Genomic DNA, 18,671 nt, shown 5'->3' with positions numbered 1-18,671 from the left:
TTGTTAGTCATCCAATTTTCATCTAAAGGTCATTTTCACATAAAGTTAGCTCCCAAACAGTATTTCTCATCCAGAATTGGAACTTGCACATTTCTCAAAATATTTTAATTTCTATAATTTATGAAGGACTGAATAGTCACAATTTGCACAGGGTTTTCAAATAAGCAGTTCTTAACCTGTTGTTTAAACACTACTTGAACAAGAATATCCAAAACTGTGAGACTGATCTATTCTGACATTAAGAGAAGCTAGCTATACTTTCATATACAAAATGGAAGACTTCTGATAGTACTATATTAAAGCTTTTTGTTAAGGTTGGTAATCAATCAAATATCTGATACAGCTGTATTTGGTAACTGAAGAAAAGGGGTGTGCAAACAAAGTACAATTTGAAGTAACTTATCTGTATCACACAGTTACTGGCAGACAATTTTTTTGCTAGCTTGTATTTTGATCAGTTAAATTTTTAGGACTACCTAAGGAACTAGAACTAAAAAAAGCCAGGTTACCACTGTCATCTACACAGCAATGAATACAAATTTCCTTTTAGAGTTTCTCCTTAATTTTGATTTTTGAAAGCATTCCAGACCTCACTATCCATTCCTCTAGGCTATATGTACATCTCACAGCATGCAGGCTGCTGGTAGGAAGAAAAAACAAACCCAACACCACCCAAAACCTCCAAAGACAACTGCTGTGATGCTAAAGAATTGCAAGTAAAACAAAGCTGGATTACAGAAGTACTGTTCATTATCATCACATTATCACTTGCAGAAATGTTAGCTTTTTTTATTAAAAAAATAATTAACTATTTACATCATATGCAGTTATTTGCAGCAGTAGAAACAGAGCAGTTACTCCCTGTACCCTGAGAGGGGGATTTGTAAGTCCCTCATTTAGGATTACTAATATACCAACAGAAGACATATTTAAGGACTAAATCCCTACACTAAAGAGAGGAGAAAAAGCTTCAAAGTTACAAGTTATCCATTTGTAAACAAGGTTTACCAGTCCTGTAGAATTCTGTTTCTTCATATCTCTTAATAGTAACAAGTATGTTAGGTTTCATTTTCCTAGTAATTCATTATCCAGCGTATTCTACAGCAGTGCCAGGTTTCTGAAACAGTATGTCCCAAAAAGCACCCAAAAAACCCCCATTTTGTAGCACCACAGAATGGTTTGGGTTGAAAATGACCTTAAAAGTCATCTAGTTCCAACTCTCCTGCTATGAGCAGGGACGCCTTCCACTAGAGCAAATCCTTAAAGCCCCATCCAACCTGTCCTCAGGAACTGAACAAGCAAGGAAAAAAGTATCTTTAAGCTCTATCATTTTGAACACTGCAGAGTAGGTTTGCCTTAACTGCTTGAAGGGATCTTCAAACTCTTGAACTGTTTGGTCCCCAGACTCTGAAGGACTGTATTTGGTAACTAAGAGTCTGATGTCCTTTAAAGGCAACACCATGACATGGCTAGATTTTCCTTGTGATTAGTATTACCCTTATCTTTCAAGAAACAAGATCACAATAGCTGTCCAATACTTGTTATCTTTTAGTGCTACTGTAGCTCATTCTAGAAATAAACCATATGTACATGACAAAGTTGGTTTTATTTGCAGGTTAACAGTCTTCCCTAAAACAAGTGTTTTGAGAATGGTCAGTCATACATCTGTAGAACCAGCAGAACAAACAGAATCATTCAGGTTAGAAGAAACCTCAGGAGGTCCCTGGGCCTCTGGCCAGGATCAGCAGTGACTCAGGGTTTCAATCCAGCTGTACTTTTCATGCCTACAAAGAAGCACAACCTCCCCATGCAGCCTGTTTCACTGCATGGCTGTTCTCACAGTGAAAGCTGGACTTATTTTTGCTGTTTTGCTTGTTTTTTAATTGTTAAGTCTACTGGTTTTTATCTACTTCTTATTAGAAGTTGCAGCCTTTGTATCTCCCCAGTGCTGTGAAGAGCCTGGTCTCCAATTCCTGATGGCATCCTTGCAGGTATGAGGGGGCTGCAGTCAGGTACCTCTGAGACTGCTCTTCTTCAGGCTGAAGCAACCCAGGCTCCCCCAGCCTCCCCTGCCAGGCCTGTGCTCCAGCCTCCTGGCCACCCTCATCGTCCCCCTGCTGGCCTTGTTGCCATCTCATGTTTTGCCTGGGTGAAGGACCAAAAACCATGTACAGTATTCTAGACAGCCAAGCAGTACTGAGCAGAGAGGAATGAATAATCATTTCCTACAAATAATGACTATGTTCCTATTAAATACAGCTCAGGACAATGTTGTCTGCCCTCACGGTCAACGCACACTGCTAAATCCCTTTTCAACAGAGCTGAAAGAAGTATTAATGTTATTCCAACATTAAAGCCTAAAGACTCCCTCACAACTTTTTTATACCAGAAAAATAAGTTTAAATCTTCTTCCGTTTAACCCATACTCTCTAAAATGAGACTCTTTCAGTATTTCAGATCTGCACAGAAAGGTCTGCTAACCTGAAGCAATATTTAAGCTCTGAATCAGCTGCTTTTGAATAAAGGCAAAAAGGTTCTCTACCACTGCATATTTTGTAACATTGCAAAAAAAAAAAATGTTTGGCTCGTAACCTTCTTCTATTCATTACAAAAGCCTATTATAAACACTGTACAAAGTATGGAAGTCACTGTTCTACCTCAGTTTCATCAGACAAAATGCCAAAAATGAGTGCCAAAATAAGCCTCTGGATCTGGCTTTTATGTGCAGGCTGGCTTCTTTCATTCTGCTAGAGCTTCACAGACACTGATTAAGAGCCACTACCCAAAGCAAGATTCTTCTCAAAGAGATAGCAAAGTCTAAAGATTTGTTAAGAGCCTAGCAACACAACAAATGCCTCAAATCTTTCCTAGCTGACTCAAAAGTTGCAGACACTGGCTGTGAGGTAAGGGGGACCCAGCACAGGAGGCAGGAATGTTTTAGACTATTTTGTGAAGTCCTCCACCTAGTTACCAAGGGTAAAGGTTGCACTTCATAATGGAAAGTCAGACCCAGAGATTAGTCACCACTTTCAGTACAGGGCAGTGAGGAGTCACAATGACTAATGTGTGCTTTAAAGTGACTGTGTGACAGCTTATCAGCAATCAGGCAGCTAGAAAAGGAAGTTACATAACAGTAAATTGATCTGTGATATACCCTAAAAATATTTGAGTCATTATTAAGAAGATATTGCCTGACAAATTTTTCCCCTATATGCTACTTCCAAAATCACAGAATCACACCTTCAAGATCATCCCATGCCCTAAAACCTCAACTAAACCATGGCACTGGATGCCACATCCAGTCTCTTGTTAAACACATGCAGGGATGGTGACTCCACCACTTCTCCAAGCAGACCACTCCAGTACTTTATCACTCTTTCTGTGAAAACTTTCTCCTAATATCCAACCTATATTTCCCTTGGCACAGCTTAAGGCTGTGTCCTCTCGTTCTGTCAGCGCTGCCTGGAGAAAGAGACCAACCCCACCTGACACAGCCACCTCTCAGGGAGCTGCACAGAGTGACAAGGTCACCTCTGAGTCTCCTTCTCTCCAGGCTAAACACCCCCAGCTCCCTCAGTCGTTCCTCACAGGGTCTGTGCTCCAAGCCCCTCTCCAGCCTCGTTGCCTCCTCTGGATGTGCTCCAGCATCTCAATGTCCTTCCCAAACTGAGGGGCCAGAACCGGACACAGCACTCGAGGTGTGGCCTCACCAGTGCCCAGCACAGGGGCAGAGTGACCTCCCTGCTCCTGCTGGCCACACCATCCCTGGCACAGCCCAGGATGCCCTTGGCCTCCCTGGCCACCAGGACACTCTGCTGGCTCATGTCCAGCTGGCTGCCAACCAGCACCCCCAGGTCCCTTTCTGCCTGGCACTGTCCAGCCACACCGTCCCCAGCCTATAATGCTGCAGGGGGTTGTTGTGGCCAAAATGCAGGACTCGGCACTTGGACATGTTAAACTTCATCCCACTGGATTCCACCCATCCTTCCAACCATTCCAGGTCTCTCTGCAGAGCCCTCCTACCTTCCAACAGACCGACACACACTCCCAGCTTAGTGTCAGCCCCAAATTTACTAATGAAAGACTCAATCCCCTCATCCATGTCATCAGTGAAGATATTAAACAGAGCTGGCCCCAGCACAGACCCCTGAGGGACACCACTGGTGACAGGCCCCCAGCTGGATGCAGCACTGTTCACCACCACTCTCTGGCCTGGCCATCCAGCCAGTTCTGAACCAGCAAAGAGTGCTCCTGTCCAAGCCAGGGGCTGCAGCTTTTCCAGGAGTGTGCTGTGGGAGACAGTGCCAGAGGCCCTGCTGAAGTCCAGACAACATCCACAGCCTTTCCCACATGCAAGTAAGAGGTCACATTTCTGAGAACATTCTAGTGTACTTTCTACAGCAACAATAACCCTCCTCCTTAGAAGTTTAAAATGAGAGGACAGTAATTGCTTAAATCTGCACAGCATTTTACAATATCAGCAATAAGACACAGAAAAGTTGCACAATCCAGAGAAAAGCTTTTAGCACTGAGGTGTACACGGAGTCCTCTATCTCATAATTCACCTTTTTAAAAGCCTGAAACAGACAATAGTCCTTGCAAAGCATAGGACTGTAGTCCTCACCCCACATGAGTTCTTAGGACAGGGCATATTTAAAACTAATTAGTATCATACTACAAGCTCATGTGGCACATTACAAATTGTGACTCTGTACATAGCAGCAACACTTGCCGTGTTCAGAGACTCAAGCAGCAGAAACACCCATATCTACACACCCACACACACCCTTGTCTGATGGCATTCTGACCAATGTTTTACCCTCTGTGCCAACAATAGAAGACTAGCACAATGCACAGTGTTAAAATCGGTCAGAAAAGAATCTATGACTCGCTTCCCCTCTCTTCTCCCTAAGAACAGTTTTCAGCTTGCTCAGCTCTGTTGATGTAGTTGCCTGGAAAACTTTATGAGTATTAGTTAAGAGGGATGATGCTCACAGTAAACAGTGACTAAAACTCATCAAGAAACATGATGTAGTTCCTATTTTGGTCTTCCCCTTTACCTTCTTGCCATGCCTACCACCAAGCAGCCTAAGGCTTGTGCATCACAATCAGCAACCCCTGTCAACCAGAGATGGGAATACACATCCCTCATTCAAGCTGTTTGTTTACAGGCTCAGACATCCAAACCTACATCTAGCTCATACACTACATGCTTCCTTAACAGTACCCTGCCAATGCCCCCCTCCCCCCCAAGCTTCTGTGGACACACTTTCAGAACTAAAACCTGGTAAATTTAATCCTAACACCAAGTCAAGAGTACTGACAAATTTCAGCAATTACCAAGAGCAATCCAGACATGTTTACTTAGGGGATTAGAAAAGCAGCAAAGAACCCTTTCATAATATACTCTTCAAGCTTCCAGTTTGCAATAACCAAAATTATATTATGTTTTCCATATGTAACTGGGTTTCTCACTGAAGTTCTATGCACCAACTTGAAGCACTATACAGTTAAAAAAAGGCATCAGAGCCTAAGCTTTCAATGCAGTGCCATGGTTTTCTTTAAACTTCAACAAGTATTCCATTAGCTCAAAGCTTTCTATTTATAGAAGAAAATACTTTCCACATTATGCTGGCAAGAAAAAAATATTTCCTTTTTATATTATTTAATTAAGAAAAGACAGTGTTTAGCTTTAAATACTAAACACTTAAGTACTGCGCACTTCAACACTTCCTTCATTTTTGTTTCTGCCACAGACTGATGAACAGAACACTTATTTCCTTAGCTTGTCAGGCAGGAGAAGTGATTATCCTATCTCCCCACAATACAGGATATCATTGTTGAATAATTTTTCTGAGAGGATGTTAACAGTGGGGCAGCAGTGGAAAATAATAACAACTATAATCTAAAAACTTTCTGTAATACCCTTCTCATATATTTTGCTATCTCCATTTCAGCCCCACCCTAGAGGTCATAAAAAGAGGCCAAGAATCCTTTTAATATGTTTTTACTGCCCCTCACAGAGCTACTATTTAAGAACCTAGCTAAACATCTCCAAAATAATTCCAACCTCTCTTCATTATTCCCTGCTGAACTGCAGCCTTCGGTAAGAACAACCCTGCATTGAACACCAGGGCAATAACGAAATTCCTTCATGCCAAGCAGCTCGTGAGACTCAGCATAAAGGTTTTCACCATTCCCATCAGTACTTTCATTTATTTGTCTTCCCCTTCTTGCCTAATAGTTTGAGAATTCTTTTTGCTTTTTAAGAGCTTTTAAAAAGAACCAACTTAGAAAGGACTGAAATGAGAAAGTTGGTGATGTTCAAATTCCCACTCATTAAAATATAAGATTAAAACTGCAAGAAAACAGTTGAATAGCATCTTCAGCTGAAAAGTCATCATTGCTCCTAAAAAGCTACCATTAGAGTCTTCCATTGCAACATCACACAACTGCTTTGTAACACCTACATCTTGCACATCATGCACACACAGCATAACTAAAAGGGAACAAATTAAATTAATGACTGAAATTACATTGATCTTATCCTACCAGTTGGTAAAACCTGGTGTGAAGGTACTGAGGTGACTCTCAATCTACACAGGATGATGTATATGACACTGTATCATCATGTACCTCAAGTAGCAGCTTCCCCACCTTCAACTATGTGCTGTACTCAAGGAAGGCATCTGGTCATCACTGAACCTGTTCTCTCTGGAAGCACAGGCAAGCAAATGATCACTCAAATCAGTCAAGGCTGAATGTGAAGTGGAAATAGAAGCTGGCCAATCAAACTGCCTGCTAAATGGCAGTTTCATACCAGCAGCACATTATGCTGCACTGAACATTATTTATTTTCCATTTCTTCATTTAAGTAACATTACTGTAACTTAAAATTCTGAGTCAAGAGATTACTTCCACAGGAAAAAAACCCCACAGGCTGGAAACCAGGACCACTTCTGATCTTTGTCTTACCGTCCATGAAAAATTTTAGGGCAGAAGAAGTAAAGAATGAGTCATCAAAAAAGATGTTTCAAGAAGGATATTTGAAAAAAAGTGATTTACAAACATATATCCTTATTTTTGGTCACATTTTCATGGGAGGCCCTAAAGCTTAATTTCTATAGAATACTTTCTATTTTAAAGTATCCAAAAAGCATTTTATGGCATTCTTATCCCAATGTCCAGCAGACACCTAGATACAGAATAATTTGGGAAGAAGAAGGGAGGCCAAAGATGTGCCATGTAGACTCTCTGAAACATGGAGGGCCAAAGATTCTATAAACTGTTCCTTCAGTCAGAACTGCAGCTGACAAAACTGTTTGGGACAAAGTCAGTCTCATCTCTAGACTCCCTGAGAACAGTGATGTGAATATGTGCTAAGCAGCCATGGTGTACAGTAAATAAGTGGTGAATCAACTAATACCACGTGATCTGTTGCAAAAGTCTAAGGACAGAACTAAGTGTTCAACTGGAAATAGTGCCAGGCAGTTTTAAAGAGGAGAATGAAGAACTTGGCAAAATTAGGGCACAGTAAAAATAATTATTCTGGTCTAGCAACTGTCTTTTTCCATGAAGGAGGACACTATCTTATTACATACTGCTATTTCTGCTGTGTTCCTGCATAAGTTTTCCTCAAAAATACCAAATATGTCAAAAAATCTGCATCTATCAGCAAGGACAGATCACATTCTGGCTTTATAAGTAGCCTTCTAAATTTAGGACAAATGGACATAATACGAGAAAATTGTTGTCGAGAGCATAGCCTGAATTCAAGACCCAATAGGGGCTTGGATTTCAGGAGCTTTCATTAACAGAGCACTACAGCAAGCCAGGCCATTTTTAAGGTACTGACCTGGCTATGCAGGCCAGGACAAGGGCTTGCACAGCACAGCCTCTAACAGCAGCTGTTGCAGGAACTGCTCCTGCACTTTGCAGCTAGAGCCACTGCAGGTGTCTTTGCTGTCAACTACTCTCCTCTGGGGGAGTATCATCTTGCCAGGAGGAGGAGGGCACATCCAACTATCAGTGGCACCAAGAACACCCTAAATTCAAATCTATTCTAGACATACAGCAAAGAGAACAAAGGGAAGTCTCACCTAGAAGGTCCCCACATCAGCTGCACTTGAGCACCACTTTAAAAGCTGGGTAACTTCATCTCAAAGGTGCACAATTGAAGCACAAAACTTGCACATGGCAATATTAAACAGGTGAATGCCACACCCTGCATGACAGACATTGTATAACAAGAAACACCCCCACAGGAGCAATTACAGGTCTGCAGAGCAAAGGCAACAGCCTTCTAGACTCATGCAAGCCAATTAGGAAGAAATCAAAATTCCACATTATATTAGGTTACAACTGTAACTCAAGAGGTGTGCTAAGATGTTAATGACAGCTGGGGAAGACCAAGATGGCCTGAAACATTTCATACCAATCCCAGCTCAAGGAATTTCTTAACACTGCTTTATCAAGACAACATACAAAGATGGGGATGGTTCAGGACTGGCCACCCAGCTGCCACCCAGGAAGACATTTTATTTATTTGGAAGCAGAAGTCAGGCTGGGATACTAGCATATTCCAGCCCATGTTAAGCTGTTCCACTGGCAGTGCAGCAGAATTAATTAGTTAAGCTCATGCAAACAGTCTAGGCCATGCATGTTTAACTTATGTGACAGGTCAATGTTAATTTTATTGAACCACATGAAGTGCAGTTATCCATATTGCACACCTGTATAAACAATAGTGGATCACAGGTTACCCATGCATTGGTAAGTTCTATTGGTAAAGAACAGAAGAAATCAATCTGAAATCCCAGAGCAGATCCATTTTCTCTCCTTCCTAGTACTTTAACACTAAAAAAGTTTAAAAAACCCTGTTTCAAAAGAGTCTTTTAACACAAGGAATGCAAAATGCTGTTCTAGCACAGGACAAAAATTGAGTCAGAATTTCACAGATCTTCAGAACAGAATCTATGCCCTACAGTAGGTATATTATTCCTCCCTGAAACCTTCCAGATGAGCTCCATATCTCATGCAAGACAAAGAACAGAAAAGAAACAGGTTTTAAACACAGCAGTGTTACAGTCCAGCAAAGACTGCAAACAAATCAGCCCAAAAAATAAGTTTGAACAAATCTAATTGCCTTTTCACATAAAGCACATTGTGAGCTGCCCTAAGTATAGAATACTCAGATGTGTGGGTCTGATAAGTGCCACATCTCTAGAATTGAGGCATCTGCATAGCCTACATTTCCCTATATTCCTGGGAGAGCTTCACAGAATACACTCAAACAAGTTAAGTATTGAACTTTAAATCCAACAGCATGAGTTGGATTTAAATCTAAAAAGGATTGTTCAGAGAAGTTCATGGCTTCCCAAAGCTTCCTCATGTCTGACAGTAATATTTATAAAACAGATTTAGACAGAACTGACACTTGTTCAGTTGTGTTTCTATGGGGCAAGAGCACAAATTGATCTCTTACTCTACAAGAGGCAGTCAGGGCAATCACCTGAATTGTCCAGGATAAAAACTTGCAGTAAAATTCCTTAAGCATATTCAGGCACCAGAACACTGAATATTCAAAAACACATACTGAGACACTTTGCAGGAAGAAGTGACTTGCCACTAACCCTCAACATGTTAGCTAATGTGCAGACTTCACAGCAGGCAATTGAAAAAACAAACACAAAGCAACAAGCAAACAAAAACTTCCAACAAACACCAACTGGAACAGGTACTATTCAGTCTAACTACACAAACCACTTTCTTAACATATACAGGAGACAGAAAATCACAAGACAAGGGGCTCACACACAGCACAGGCTCCTAGAGCTGTAACTTAGGTAAAAAGCTGCCTGTTCTTTGACATGTACCAGCATGAAAATCTGACTTACAGCTTGGTTATCTGCAAATGGGCAATCACTGGGTGGGTGCTGCCTGGCTAAGAGGTAAACAGACACAAAGCTCCTCTCAGACCTTTGAACTCTCCTTGACCAACGGGACTCATGAAAAGAGAAGATGAGAGGTGTGCAAACAGTGTTATAAAACAGTCGTAATAGTGACAAGACAACATCATCCTAAATAGCAATACATTTTCTGTCCACTAAGATTTGTCTTTTTCTCCATTCATACACTATGACAAATACACAACACTAAAAACACCATCCTGCAGTTTATAAGCCTTTGGATGAAAGGAGAAAGCCTTTTTCTCTGAATCTAATTGGAAACACTCTAGAATATCACCATAAACACCAGGACATTTTTCAGGCTACATTCTCAACAATGCATGACCAAATTATAAGCTATGTAACATCAATCTAAAACCTTCTGAGCAATACAAACCATTAAAATCAGAAGCATCTTCATAATAGTGTTATGGAAGATGAATCAAGATAATGGTTCTTCAAGCAAATTATGGAAGCCAAAGTACAATATTCTTCCTGTAGCTGTCCTTGTAAGTGCAATAGAGACTTTGATAAGAATGAACTTTATCAGCATGTTACACACATTACAGTCAAATTGTGACTAAACTGTGTTGCCTCTGTCACACGTTCTAGAAAGGCTTGCAGAGCTAAAAGCTTTGTTCCTGATTCTACTACCATGGGATGCAGAGGGAGAATAGGAAGAAGGCACATATGTGTGCACACTCAAAAGAGTTACAGTAAGGTAGAAAACATGGTTCTAGTGTTTGCCCTTGCTGCAGAATAGAAGAACAGAGAGCTTCTGCCTTCCTACCCTCTCCTCTGCCCTCCAGGCCTTGGAAAGGGAATAGTATCCCATTTTAAATTCTGTCATTCAGTTCTGAGCTCTTCAAATCTAGAAGAGGTAAAGAGTTTAGTCAACCTCTATGATGTTTAAGACTTTAATATAAACTTCATCTTACTACAAATTAAGGAAAAAAAAACCAAAAAAGAAACTTTATGGGAACATTCTGCACAGTAAAACTAAGCCATGCACCTTACCTAGTTCTGATTGTCTAGTGACTAGGAGTAATGCACACAAGAAAGCATAAGCTGCCTGCAATCTGTAAAATCACACTTTAAAAAACCCCAAGCACTTCACCTCAAAGAAAAATACTTTAAGAGCAAGAAGTATACTTATTTAGCCTAACAACTTAAGCTCTGCTATTTTAGGTATTAAGTCTTGCAATGTTGATGGTCAGCTGAGATTTATTTCATCCATCTTAACCTTTAAAAGTCAGTACAAGTTACTGACTTTACCAGAGAGAGACACATTATTCCACCCTACATTACATAGTTTGTTCCAAACAGAAGAATGAATAAATGTTACCTATCTTAACACTTATGCTTGTTTGCACACATGGAAATAGCTGAGCCATTTTTAAGACTGGCATGGAGGAAGCTAATGACTAAGGTTTTCTTGTTGGCCTTTGTTTTGTGTTCTGCAGTAACCATTCTCATTGGAAAGCACTTGCCATTCAGCTGTGCAGCATGTGTAGTATTCAGTTTCCAAGTCATAGTTATCACTAAAAAGATGAATTTTGAATAATCTGAAACTCAGGATACAATCACTGCAGTGGACAGAAGTTCAAACTCATAACACTAAACTCTTCAATAAGTTGCCTTAATATTAAGTCCCAATTTAACTTCTAAGTTCACTGTGGCACCTTGGAAGGAACAATGCTTTTAATACTTCTTGCTTCAGTGCCAAACAGGATGCCACAGCCCTTCCTCACAAGACTGAAGTCCACCATGAAAGTTAAAAAAATTTTCTAGGAAAACAAAAACACTGGAGTGTTGTTTTTTTTATGTTAGTGCATGAGCACTTTCAATAGCCAATAATAGGATTCAAACAACTTCAGCCAACGTGCTTTCTCACAGAATGGCAATAAACAGAGTTTCACTTTGGAGGACTAGCTTTAGCTTTCTGGCATATTTTCCACATCAAGTGGAGTTGATTTTTTTTCCCAAAAATTTCAAGATCATTCCCTGTAGCTGCATGCAAAGGATACACATGCTTTCAAAGTAACTTGCAAACAATTCTGTGAAAAACAGCATCTGCATTTCAGTAATACAGCTTAAGCAAGTGTACTAATTTTTTTTACTTATAAATTAGAGCCAAATTTTGGCCTCTAAGAGACCAAGATGGTATGCCAGAAGACAAGAATGAACTCTTGTCAAGTGACACTCTAACATATAAAATCTGAGTAAAATCAAATGAAGACAAGCTCATGGTTCTCAGACTGGCATTGTAAGGAACTCATACCTGGCATCCTTACAGATTAGTACAGCATTATGAAAACAGGAAAAACCACAAGCTTTGGTAGGACTTCTGTCAGGCTCCTAATAAACAGGAACTAAAAGTAACACGAGTTAACTTTTTAAGCTACAACATATCCAGTTTCTATACACTCCGGAAAAAGTTAAGTTACCAGAAAAAAACCCAGCATCAATGGACTAATCCAAATGAGAGTCATAAGAATTAATATCTCTCAGTTTTACAGAAAAAAATCCCACCAAAACAAAATAGGGCTTTCAGAATTTCAGTGTAAATGCTTTTGATTTTTTTACTGAAACTGTAGTACATAAATTTGAACCAGAATAACTGCCAGAAGATGAAACAGAATTCTACATTAAGGGCTGCTTTAGCACTGTTAAGACAGTAACACAGCATTACAGCTTTTAAGATGTCCTTTTTAAGCAACTGCAGTGATGGGAACACTTTGCTCCAATACAGCCTGTGTTCAGTCTCAAACCAAGACATGGGAAGCAGTATTTGGCATAAAGCATCTACAGACAGCAAGTGCAGCTTCCCATTCACAAGGCTGACGAGGGGAAGTAAAAAAAGAAATTTAAAAAATAATCAAATAAACTGTAATTACTGTGGAAGCATACTATAACTATCAACAAGCTACAGGATTATATCATGCCCTCCAGATGAAAGACAGAATTAATGACTATGAGGCATGACCTTCTCTACTGCTGCTTCTCTCCAGCAAATTATGTCACCTAAATAAAGAGACTGCCTCATTATTTCTGATTTAGCAGTAGTCTGGAATATTAAATGAAGCATATAGGGTTGAATTCAGTTTCTTGGACAGGGCATAAGCATAACACAGCTGAAACTGGATAAAAAAAGTCTGGAGACCCTGTCTCCTTACTTAGCTCTGCTCCATTAACCAACTGGCCAGCACTAGAGTGAACATAAGCAGGAACTTGGGTGTGTGCATAAGTAAACATTTTGTCACTGTTATGTACCTTTCACATGGCTGAAACTAACTGTGAGAAGTCTTTCAGCATTCATCACACAACAATTTAAGATCTTAGGAGGCTAAGCAGAATACACACTCCAAAAAGAGAAAGATTAGAAAATGCAAACATATTTCAACATAAAAAAATAACCAAGTAGTGAGACCAGGTGACTTCTTAATAAAGGACTTTTACAGACACAAGAGTTATATTAAAGATTCTTTTAGAGAGGTAGCATATGCCAAAATACTTCTAAAAATACTTCAAGAAATGGAAAACATTACCTTGTGCTTAGGTCTTACAAGATCCAATAGGCCTGTTCGTAGAGGCTGGACAGATTTCTGCACTCTGACAGGATTAAAGACTCCCATTTATTTTATAGTTAACTTAGATTTAAAAAAAACCCAAAACACACACACTCAAAACCAACCAACCAAAAAAACCCAATCAAATTCAAGTTCTATTATTAGAGGCATGAACTATGATCATGGATGTATGAGCAAGCAAAACAAAAAACCCATCCTTCTCTAAGTTAGACACTACAGACACAAATTCGTTAGTTTCGATAGCTCTTAGTGACACCTCGCTGTCAGAACTTGCATAAAGACAGAAATAATATATATATACTAATTTAGACAAATGTACTAATATTGGGCTTTTTTATTTATATGTATTTAGTCCATATTAGTACTTGAAACTTCACTCTGAATATTTAAGCTTACAGTAGCAGCAAGACTGACACAGGCCTAAGACAGCAACAGGCATTCTAGGCAAAAAGGCCTTTCCCAAAGGTGTGGAGGTTATAGAACACTACAGGGGCCAGACTGGTTTATGACAACTAACGTGTAAACCTGTCTCTGAAACATTTCACAAACATCAATTGCCTGGGGACCCTTGAAAACCTGTGATCATAAACTGCTGCAGGCAGTTTGTAATTCCCAGATGGGGGGTTAGAAAAAATACCTTAAATATAAGTAGCTTCCTGGGGTTTATTGCTCACTTCTGTTGATTCCTTTTGTGATATCAATCTCACCATCAAAGTAACCTTACTGTAACTGAAGATACAGTTAATCATTATTTGTACTTTAAACTTCCTTCCCAGTTTCAGCCATGATATGCTTACATCTTATCTGAAAAACTGAATCCAACTCTCTTAATTCATTTAAGATTTCAGATTACTTCTAAATCAAAAATAATCCAGGGGGAATTTATTTTAAATTTAGCCATTCTTAAAATTAGCCATATTCCTAAATGCTCTGTACCAGTTCAGCTTAAATCAACCAAATTAAGATGATGCAACTTTTGAAAACATTCAGTGCTGTACCCAAGAGGCTCAGCATTTCCCCAAGGAAGAACAGGTGTACAGCCCTAATCCTAATTTGCATCAGTAACCACAGACACAACAACACTGCAGAGTTTACTGCAAAGCTCACTGCATGGCACAGGATCCTAGTAAGATTCAGCCTAAGGAAATCACTATGAAGAAAAAGAAACAAAAGACAACAGATAAGAAAGAGATGAACTCTAAAAGGCAGGAGAAAAGCTAGGAACAGGAAGACATTGCAATGTGTGACTGCCAAGATCTGACTTCAGAACCCTCACAGATCTCCTAATATCAGCAACTTCATTTTTGTATACAAATTTTATCAATAATAAGTGAAATGTTCTTAAAATTTACACATGGCAGTTGAAAGTCAACCTCTGTCAACTGGGGAGGGTAAGTGACATCTGATTTTTTTGTTCAGGTACCTACAAATAAACAGGACATTCTGCCATTCTGGAGTTACATATTGGAGAAACTATTTTTTATGAAAAAAATAAGTAATATATGCTTTTTTGCTATAAAATTCTCTTGTCAGAATGAAGGCAGTGAAGGTCTCCTGATTACCAATGCTCATTATTTTCTCTGATGATCTAAACCCAAACACTGTTTCATTAAGAACCATTCTATTTGTAATGATCACCTCAACAGCCTCAGACATTGACAAACTGTTTCTTCTATACAACAGGCTCGACTCCAACATTTTTAAATGCCATCAGATTGCAAGCAGGATCCACCTGACAGACAGTAAGCAGAAAGTTTTACTCAGCAACCACAAGCATGACCTCAAAGCACAGTAGTCCCCTTATTTTACAGATACTGCATGTATGTTAGCTAGAGGGTAAGTACCATGTTTCCCTAAAGCTGAGTTACTTTTACTTCATATTTTAGTCTTATTAAAATTCCTAGCAACAGCCACAGACTTCCAAAACCAGTTCTATTGGTAAGAAGTACTTCATTCTCTATCACCTATATCCCCACAAGATCTGTTCTGAGGAAGAGAAACGGTGGTAGCTGTTAGTGGTAACTTAGGCAAGCACCCTCACACAGGAGATGCTTGTGGTTACTAACACCCTGGAGCCTCACTAGAACAGCTGGCTTTCAGGAGAGTTAAGAAATGTCCAGAATAGACTTTCTGTTAGAAACGTAACACAGAGCTATCTGTGTTACATAAAACTTGCCCATTAGCAGCTCTTAAGGTCTTCAGCATCTGCTGGGACAGCGGTGCCTGGATGCCTGACATTCTTAGTGTGCACAGCATCTTTGGGGACAGTGGTGTCCATGGTACAAACAATTCTCCCAGCAGGGAGAGATCTCTGAAGACAGTGGATCTAGTGTTACATTAATCTTCGCAGCATCTGTGCAGACCAGTGCAATACCACAGCCATACTAAATAATATGTCACAACATCTGTATTGTCCACAAACAGCATCAAAAACTAGCACAGGCCAACAGCCCACCAAAATTAGGGAAAAAAATCCAAATAGAAAAGGTGTGCTATTTTATTACAAATACCTCTATCTTCAAAGACCACTTCTGTTCCAAGAGATTTAAAAGTAATGAGCCATTTCTTGAAAAACCTTCTTCTGCATTTTCTGCTCCTTTAAAAAGGTTACTTATTTTTTTAAATCCATCACTTGTTTCAATACTTATTTTGTTAATCCTTAAAAATCAATACACTGCTTTTCAGTCTTCATACCTTTAAAATGCTATACTCATACACTTTAAATAAATAACTCCAGGCTTTAGAATTAAAAATACCTAAGACTAAGTCTCTTATTCAGCTCTTCCAGAGACAGGGAGGTACGTGTGTGGGCTGAGTTTTTTGCATTGATAAGGAAATCTTCAGTTTTTCACTATACAGTATCCCTGATATAACACTTCTGATGTCTACTTGAAACATTCAATTCTGAATTAATTTCTGTCTAACAGTATTACAACTACAGCACACTTTTACAATGCAGAAAAGGAGATGCTTATCAACATGCCATGCATGGCTCAATATTTAAAATATAGGAGTAAAAGCATTCTATATTGAGATTACCAACTGGTGACTTAAAAAAAAAATCTATCTTTGCTCTCTTCAAGTTGTCATTTCTCCATTGTGTAAGTTCACTTCAAGGACAGCACAGAAATCTACTTCATTAGGGGCCTTTATCACCTTACTACTGTTGTCCCATTAGATTTTCACCTAAAGCTTCTCCCGATCACCACTTGATTTGTCCAATGCTCTCTAAGACTAACATATGATCCAGGGTACACTGGAATATTTTTGTGAAGGACAAAGACAAGCATATGTTTTTCAGCAGAATGTGATAATCTGTCTGATTTTGGACTAGCAATCTAAAAGGAAAGAAATATGGAAACAAGCACATTGATCTTTCTAGTAAATTAAGCCCTAGATTATTTAAGTTAGGGCAAAATAAGGAATAAAAGTTATTAGTTTCACAGCGAGAAAATATTTAGGCTATAGAGCCTCAAAAAACCTGCCTTGTCAAATAATAATACATCTAAGTAACTACATTAAATATAATTTAAAAAGGCAAATTGATTTTGGACAAAGCATTTAATAAATGTGGTTTAAAGTGAAGCCTGCCAAAACTCCTGTAAGGCCTGGTGTCTCAGATGAAGAACCATGCACCTGCTCAGTTTATGCTAATACTTCTACAGAACCATTCACTTGTATAATTAACTGTGCATAAATTAAAAGCTGTCAAGTGGTTTGAGGACAGATGTTTTATTTCCTACGTGTTCAAATGAAACAAAATAAAATGTTTAGAAATGGACTAAACTGAACAAAAGATATTCTACATTGTATCCTATTTTTAATAATTTGCCAGAAGACTATGGATCAACTACTTTTCACAAGAATTTAGAGAGAAATTTACGCCAGAAACCACACAACATTAAAAGAAATGCAACCTGCCACTAAGTCAAAAGTTTAGTTTACCAGCAGTTCAGGAAATTTAAGAGTGGCTTGAACAGAGCAGACACACAATAAAGAAAAAAAAAACCCCAAACCTACAAAAAAAGACCTTTACAACAGCCTTATAATAATACTTTGTGTTCCTGAGCTGAAATCCCACGTTTTGAATTCCCCTCCTGAGTAGCTAGGTATGTGGTACTGCTCTAAGAGGTAGGTACGCAACTGCCCACACCAAAACCGTAGAATTTTACTTTCAACCTAGGTAAGTTCCACGTTGGCAAGAGAAATCAAAACAGCGGGTGCCCTCCCAAGCTGGAGGGGCCGCGAGAAACGGGAGCCCACAAGCGTGGCACTGCTCCTCCCAGTCTCTGTCCGGCTGACAGCTGCAGGTCTCCCGTGAAACGGGGTCTCCAAGCGGGCACCTGTGGTACGCCACGCTCTCAAGCCACCTATGCCGCTCCCAACTTACCTACTCAGCTGTATATGCAAAATCTTGCACTGCTGGCAGATCGTCCTCCAAAGGCGGCTGGAGTCGTTTTTGGAGCCTCAGGGCTCCTGGGTTTGGGCTCTGCAGTTCCTTACGGGCAGACACTCCCACCAGTGAGGCAGCAGCACGCAGAAGCAGCTAGAAAGTTTGCCACAATCTCTACCTTCCCCTGCAATTTGCTCCTCTCCCAGCCTCAGCCTCTTCTCGCTCCTGGCGAAAGGGACCGGCTCTAAGGGCGGCGGCGGAGGCGACACTTCTCGCGGAGGTTCCCTGCCTCAGCAGTGCCGCAGCTGGAAGGGCTCTCCCGCTGGAGGGCGGCTCCGGGCCGGGGGGCGCCGGGGGCAGCGCTCGTTCGGGGCTGCGGCCGCCGCCGCGTTTGCCGCGAGCCTCATGCTCGCCGCGGTGCTCCCTGACATCATTCATTCTGCTACGCGCACGCCCGCCCACTCCATTTCCAAGCAGTGACTCACCCGGCGCTGCCGCGGCCGCCGCTGTCCGGGGCCGGCCCGCCCGGCCCTCCCGGAGCCCCCGCCCGCCGCGCAAGGTGCCGGCCCCGCCCGCCCGCCCGCGCGGCCCCCCCGACACGCGCCTCTGCGCGCGCGCGCCGCCCCCTCCCGGCGGGGCCGCGCGCCCGCACCGCCCCGGCGCGCGCCTCGGCCGGGCCCGCGGCAGCCCCGGGCGGGCCCATCCCGGCCCGAACCCCGGCCCTGCCCGCCCGCTCCGCTC

General features: G+C 40.8%; 1 protein-coding gene across 1 annotated transcript in view; it reads right to left on the bottom strand.

The window, feature by feature from the left end:
- The window catches only part of SGMS2 (sphingomyelin synthase 2), a 30,364-nt gene extending 12,391 nt beyond the window's left edge, over nt 1-17,973 (bottom strand). The window contains exon 1 of the mRNA XM_058024522.1: nt 17,928-17,973. The gene's annotated coding sequence lies outside the window, so the exon portion shown is untranslated. The remainder of the gene's footprint in view (nt 1-17,927) is intronic.
- Nucleotides 17,974-18,671: the final 698 nt, after the last annotated feature.

This window comes from Melospiza georgiana, chromosome 5, assembly GCF_028018845.1.
Source record: "Melospiza georgiana isolate bMelGeo1 chromosome 5, bMelGeo1.pri, whole genome shotgun sequence".
In the NCBI taxonomy this organism is placed as follows: domain Eukaryota; kingdom Metazoa; phylum Chordata; class Aves; order Passeriformes; family Passerellidae; genus Melospiza; species Melospiza georgiana.
Note: the sequence above shows the minus strand (reverse complement) of the source record. Positions and strands in the feature narration are given on the sequence as shown.